This window comes from Pomacea canaliculata, linkage group LG6, assembly GCF_003073045.1.
Source record: "Pomacea canaliculata isolate SZHN2017 linkage group LG6, ASM307304v1, whole genome shotgun sequence".
Lineage (NCBI taxonomy): Eukaryota > Metazoa > Mollusca > Gastropoda > Architaenioglossa > Ampullariidae > Pomacea > Pomacea canaliculata.
Window position 1 is genome coordinate 20,234,522 of NC_037595.1, and position 7,991 is coordinate 20,242,512.

The window sequence follows — 7,991 nt, forward strand, 5'->3', positions numbered from 1 at the left end:
TCGTAGTAATTGCTACTTCAATGCGAGATTCCTAAGACTGATCACTCCCATTAGGCAGTATTCACCTAGCGACTGGCATCGTTTATCCCAGCGAGTGCACGTGGATGCTGTGGCAACCGTGTCTTTAGTGGATATTTTAGAAAGTGTTCAAGGCAGTGGAAGGAGAGTTTTGTTTCATTTATGATGCACGAGCAGAAGCTCGTCCAGGATACATAGAGGGGAAGGGCTTATAAGATCTGAGATCTCACACCCCTAGACACATTGCATTGAGACTTGATTGCAAGGGTTGGGTTGTTTGTTTGTTTTTTGCAAGTTGCTTGTCGCCAGGTGATAAGCAGCATCTAAGGATGTGCATACACGCATACAGCACACGCAATTCAGATGTGATACAACAACACAAACACACAAATACACACACATATATATATATACACACACAGAGAATAAAGCGGAAGTTTGCATTTACACAGGCACGCAACTGTATTTTAAAAACATCTATTCATTCAAATATTTAAAAACAAAACGCATAAGCGGTACACGGAGTTTTTGCCGAGCCCGACGTTTTCTCCGGCGCCGGGCACTTTTATTTCGGCATTTCCACGCGGGACCTTTCGCCGAAGTCAAGTGTGTGACGCCCCTTAGCCACCACATTTCTCTCACCATTGTATCAATGTATCAGTGAACTCTCTCTCACTATCCCTCCTCATGTGAACCGTTAGCTCACACATTTCTCTCGCCGTTGTATCAATGTTTTTTCTCAAAGCTGTTGCGCATAATCTGTGACAATCAAAGTGAACTGTCTGTGAAGTCTGTGTGTAAAATTTGTTTGAAATAAAGAATTATTGTGTAATCTAGTAGTTACTTTCATTCTTGGAGAAGTAAGTAAGCTCTCTCTCTATCTCTGATATAATGCGGCGAAACGCCGGTCGGCAAAACGTCCGCACACGGCATAAAAAGGCAAGATTAATTAAAATAAAAAAATGAAAAATCATGTCTTTAAGTTCTCAATTTTTAAGCAGGAAAATCTTTCCATTGTCCGTTAATAAGTAAGTAGACGCTCTGGTTAGCTATGACGCATTGAGGTGTGACCAGAAGAATAACCAAGTCGCGTGACTCCCAAACATTTAGTCGAAACAATCCTGTCCTGACTTCTACATTTAGTTTCTTCTAAACGCTTATATCATGGGTCTGAGAACGTGCCGTATGTCTTTGAACCCTAAGAGGAGAGTGTGAGAAGACAAAAGAGAGAAGACATGACAATGAATAGTTTTCTAATTAAATGGTACCCCCATCGACGAGTAAAAAGTTGCAGGAATCCAGACGAAACAATACAAAAGCTTATAAGAAAGTTCTGTGACAGGAACTAACAGATAGGTTTGGATCCTTACTGTTGGACAAGCTCGCAAAATCGAGGAATTTTTGTTTATGCATCCTATAGTTGAATGTAAGTCCACCAATGCCAAAAAGTCTAGCCATTCATGCAGAAGATCTTTTATTCATTTTATTCGATTAAAACGTATTTAAAGTCCATTTCTAACTTCCACTTTCACATAGCAGTGTATTTTCCTGATAGTTTAATAACCAAGGAATCAATTTTGAAAGAAAAGTCAAACGGCACAAACTTGACCCTTGACCCTTCCAAGGCCTCTAGAACAAAGCTGTTCCGCGCGTAATGTCACGTAGTGTCACGTGTCCCGTAACCGCCTGCGACCTCGCAGGATGTACGTACGCCCGTGACCTCTGACACTATCTTTCTACACCAGCCGCCAGGGCCCCGGTCTCACTCGCTAGGATTTTAAACATCCGTTTCCGAATTCCACCTTAAAAGTAACAGAAATTTCCTAGTGACTGAATCCTGAGTAAAGTTCAGACACGTAACTTCTGGAATTATTATTTTATCTCTGTCTCATCTTTTTCTGTGTTTGCGGTTCTTTACTTCTGTTTGTCTCTTTTTTTCCTTGTTTTATATTTCACGTGTTTTCTAGTTTAGTTTTTTTTTTTTTTAACATGACTTTTGTGCTTTCTATTTTTCATTGAATTTTTCTTTTACGTAATCTGAATTTTCTTTCCGTATTTTTTATCTTTCTGTAGCGGGAGCGCTAGTTTCGGTCAGCGGTACCGCTGACAGTGTCTAGTCCCTCCACCCCACATCCCCTTCCACCCCACGCGTGGTCGCGCGAGACAGGGCAGCAACTGCGGGTGACGTAGTACCCAAGCTGCCCTGTATAAAATGCGGGCGTACAGCAGCGCCCGCACCTTTTTCTCTCCGCAATAGAATTGGTCCTGCCGGTATGGCAGTTAGAGCCTTTGGAGACTGAGTTAGCGAGAAGTACCTTTGGGCAGCGAAGCCCCTGGTCCGCTGGAAATAGCGGCTCGCTACACTCAGTGTTGTCGCTGTAATCGCTAGGAGAACAGTTGGAGGACGCATAAAAAGAAATAAAAACATTCACAAACAGACAGACACAAAGGCAGGCAAGCAGACAGTGAGACAGACGGGTGAACTTGCAACGGTAAACACAGAGAATAAGGCCGACTATTGAATAGCAGGTAATATGGCGGAGCCTGATGACATCTTATGTAATGTAAGTCTAAAGACTAATAACAAACCTTCATCAGCTCGCAGACTTCCTCCCCATTTTGGAGGCGCAACATGCAAAGTCAGACACTTCAACGTTTAATAAGGTGTCGTGAAAATGCAAAAAAAAAAATCCCATATCAATATATATATAGCCCCATAAGGACTCGAGAATTTGCAACTGTTAGTTTTCTTAATATCGTTATCGAAAGTATTTTAACTAACATTATGAGTGTTTTAAAGTATCTTGTCTTTAATTGCATAGGATTTTAGAAGGTCAGTGTGCTTGCGATTGTTGATATTACTATGTGTCTGTCTACAAACCAAACTAGAAAAGCGAATGTCAACAACATTTTAAAGTTACTTCGTACTCTGTGTTTTGTTTTGTTTTTTTTTATTCATTCAGTTTTTAGGAGGCCATCTGACCCACATCAACATCAAAAATAATAACAATCAGACAAGACTCTGACATTCCTCCCTATACCTCATGTGATGCACATGGTCATACAGATCTTACATGTGTAATGTACACTTTCTAGATACCATTTGGTTCACATCAACCTCTTATATTGTATGTTACATGCAAATTAACAGTGGATTGCTGTACATGATCAACCTTTTAGTTGTATTTGGTTTTTAGTTAAATGATAAACAGTATAATGACATTCAGTGCTAACTAATTATATGTACACTGTCATGATGTCCTCATTTTCAGACATTCTGTTATATAGAGGGCTACATTAATAGCTACTTTACCCTTAAGGTTCTTACACAAAAGATGAACCTTAAAGGATTAGGGGAATTTATGGTAAAAGAGTGGGATATATCTCTTACGTAGAGTTGTATATTTAGGGCATATTAACAGAAAATGGTATCGGTCTTCCACACTTTGACTATCACATTGCTTGCACTCAGGTTTGTTGCTAGTTTGGTGACGGGTACTTCCATTAAGGGGTAAACAGTTACTTCTCAACAAACACAGGACCCGTCTATGTTCACGTCGTAATATCTGGTCTAGATATGTTGCTCTAAGTAAATCTGGCTGGTAATCGCAGTAATCTGAAGAAGAAGAAGAAGATACTGAATCATGCCATTTTTGGAGAGAGCAATCTTGAATCTTTCTTTTATAGTGGTGATGAATAAGGGACAGATTACCAACTGTCTGCCATTCCCACACATATCAAAACCATAGCTACATAATAAAATTCTAACCTTGGGAGGCCCACGCTTGGTTCTGGCCTGCTTATCTTGTAAATATACATGTTGTAACATTGTTTTGGGTACCTGTATTGGCACGTTAGTATTCTGCCACAGTATTGAATAACTCTTATATATGAATCAGACACAAGAGGAAGCCTTCACATTCACTCAAGCTATATATCATTTTTAACATCCCTACCTACATTTAAAATTAATTTACAAAGTTTTATTTAAACTTTCTCTATATCATTGTATTGCTTTCATCCCCAAATCTCAGATCCATATAAAAGAATAGGTTTTATTTTTGTGTCAAATATTTTAAAGATTATGTCTGTTGGAAGGCTCTTTAGTCTGAAATACATCTTCTTGACTCCTGCAAAGGCTTTTAATGCCTTTCCAGATAAACTATCAGTACATTTGACCCATTTAAGTGTAGACGTGAATGTAATCCCCAAATAATTATAGCTGGGTTCTACAATATCTTCTTTCCAGCATAGTACCATTTTCACAATCTTGAATAATCCACCATTTTTAAAAACTATTATTTTTGTTTTGTCCATATTGACTGTAAGTCCCCATTTGTTACAAAATGTTTCAAGATAACATATTTTACGTTGAGGTCAACAGGGAATCAGCAACAATAGCAATGTCATCAGCATACATCAAAAGGAGATCCAAGTGGATCTGCCAGGACATCAAGACCACGTGCACCACATAATGTTAGGTCTGACCAAAGCTCAGACAGAAATATAGAAAACAGTAAAGGGCTTTAGTACACATTCCTTGTTTGACACCGGATATACATCAAAGTAGTCAGTTATTTGAGATCCAACCTTAACAGCCCGCTTTCACATCTTTTATACATACTATGTAGTGTTTTGAAACATTCTTCCATGGATACCCTTTTTAGCAGGATGTATAACAATTTAGATCTGTCATACTGTCGAATCTCTCGAAAATCTACAAAAAGGGTGTAAAAGCGTCCACCTTGTTTTGTCAAATATTTCTGAATCAGTGACTGAAGGCAGAAAATATTATCTGTTGTACTGTAACCTTTACGAAAACCTGCTTGAGCTTCTGGGATAAGTTCATTTTCTTCACAGAATTGGGTCAGTCTTTTGTTAATAATGCAGCTGTACAGTTTGCTAATAATATTTAAAAGTGAAATCCCTCTAAAGTTATTTACTTTACCTTTATCACCTTTCTTGTGTAAAGGAAAGATTATTGCTTTGGACCAACTTTCCAGATATGTACCACTTGTGTACACTTTATTAAAGAGGGGATGTAGAACTTTAAGGAGGATGTTATCTGCAATCTTAAATAGGTCAGAAGGTAATCCATCAGGTCCAGGTGCTTTTGCCTTTTTTTGGCACCGGATAGCTTCAAGTATATCCGAGGGAGAAATTTCTTCTTCTATGTTTGAGTTTGCGCTAAAATGTAAACATTGCTCACAGTTCCCTTTATTATGGACATGTACTGAACTTTCAACCTGTATGTCAAAATTAGTATCACATGATGTTTGTGTTATATTTAGGAGGTCTCTAAAGTAGTCATACCATGCCTGAGGAGCTATTTTATTGCGATCATTATATGCATTTGTTGTAAGAGCTTTCACTTTCTGCCAGAATGTTCTAGTATTAGGGTCATTACATGCAGTGTTCAGATCCCTGATTATACGCTCGTCATATTTTTCTTTTTTTGTTTTACATAGGCTTTTGAATGTTTTCTTGAGGTTTAAATATTTTTGTAGGTCTAATTGTGTATTGCTCTTCCTAAATGTTCTTAACTGCTTGCGTTTCACTTTTTTTGTACGTGCACATTCTGCATCCCACCATTGTGGCTGGGTCCGATGTTTTTGTGCAGTGTGCTTTGATTTCATGTGGGAAGCTGCTTTCTGAAGAAAATTTACAAAACAGTAGGACCCGTCTTCAACACTTTTATCAAGAGCGATTAAAAACGTTGAAAGTTCTATCTCTGCTTTTGTTTTCAGATATTCAGTGTATTGTGCTTCATGTTGGTCTTGCCATATATATCTAACCTCATCTTCTAAGTGGATTGTGGTGTTGATTGTATCACTACCTTGGGTATCTGAATCTTTTAACAATGTAATAACAATGGGGAAGTGGTCTGACTCATCCTTATTGTCCACATGCATTTCTGAGATCAAGTCAAATATGGAGCTTGAACAGATGAAATAATCCACAACACTTTTGCCCCTGTTAGCTACACATGTAATTTCTCCTTTTTCATCCCCTGTTGATCTACCGTTAACAATAAAAATATCAAATTCTTTGCAGAGCTTTATAAGTTCCTGACCAAATTTATTTATGCTAAGATCTTTGGATGAGCGTGGAGGGAGTGTTACAGATGTCTCAAACAGAATTTTAAGGTCTTTTAGGAGGTGTACATGTCTATCGCTGTCATCATAGTCAGCATCACTAAGTTCCGCCGTGCGGGCATTAAAATCACCGCATAACAACCATGGTAAGTGAGGATGTTCACTAGCTAATTGATTCATTTATTGACCTAAATTTTCTATCCCTTTACTGTTGTCATCCCCATAGATTACTGATCTTTCTGGTGCTACATATACACAGGCAACAATAATATCCTCCCAGCTGTTCAAAGCAGACTTACCTATTTTAAGAAAAATAAAATCCTCTGCCAGCTTCAGAAGTATAATATCTGACGACACAGTTTTATGAATACAAACAGCTACACCACCCTTGAGTCTCTGTTCGCGTGAAGATAAGTATACAATATAGTCTGAGAAGGCATCTTCTATCTCACTCAGCTGACATGACCAGGTCTCCAATAAAGCAAAAATTGTAAACTTTCCACAGAACTCTCTGAAGGATGGCATTTTTAGTTTGTATTTTAGTCCTTGAACATTCCACGACATTATCTTCATGTTTGAAACACAGATAGCAGGGGAAATTATTGTTTCCTGTAGGTCAGTGAGGTTGGGGCCAGGGCCACATCCCGAGCTCCGGTCCGTTTCTTGTCTCTGTGTACCTCTCGTGCTGCCGCGCGTACTGTCGGACAGGGCCCACACTTTTTTGGGGACAGTGTCGTGTAACACGTCGACCACCTTCTGAGCACAAGTAGAAAATGTTTCTCTGTCGGATTCCTGTATTCCGTAAAATTTGAGGTTGTCTTTCCTTGAGTACGCCTCCAGCTTGTCTATCTTCTCATTTGTAAGAGACATGAACTCTCTCAGCCTACCTTCCATGTCCGTAACTATACAAGTTGTTTCTTGAAATTTTCCGTAGACTTGATCGAATTCCTCCTCTAGATGTACAGTTCTAGTTCTTAGGTCACTGATGTCAGATCCAAGTGTACTCAACGTATCTTGGACAGAACTTAGTTGATCTTTCACGAAGTTAAAACCAGCCATTAACTGTTCTTGTTGCTGTTGAAACATGGCAGTGATCATTAGCTTCATGTCATCGTTAGAACTCATATTGTCTTTACCAGTGGGACCAGGGTTTGGCTCCACATCTCCACATAACATTAATAAAAACGAGAGCAACAGACCGATCACCGCTGCGTCTGTTCGGGACTTCAGCGTAATCATGGCGACCCGCACAGACAGTTTTAGTTAAAGTTGTAATTTTTATTGGACAAAGGTCATAAACACTTATTCATCTCTTCTAAAAGTTTTATTTCTTGCATGGATAAAGGCGTATTTGAGTAAAAATCCTTAGGGACAAAACAGTTCACAGATTACTCAAGACGGTTTTAGGGAGCAGAACAATTAATTAACTTTCCTCCTCGGCAGAAAATATTTTGTAGATCACATTGTGATTCTCATTTTTCTCACTTGTACGTGACAGAGATTACCGATAAATGTTGGTGTCATGCAGGTGATGTGTAATTGGTCGCAAACAAAATGGCTCAACAAGTTGGTAACATGATAAAGTAAATGCAGTGACCGGTGATAGTGAGTCCTTTTCGGGATGCAGGCCATTTCAGAACGGACCGTGGACATTGCTGTAGCTTCGTCTCATTCATTCTGATTTATGTTTATAAAATCGTTAAGCGTGCGCGAACGTATTTATATGTGTGTGTGTGTGAGAGAGAGAGAGAGAGAGAGAGAGAGAGAGAGAGAGAGAGAGAGAGAGAAAACGTATGTGTCTGCGTTTCAATATGAATGCACGTGCATTTAATTGTTTGTTCACGCATTTTGTGTTTGTATATTATATTATTTATATAT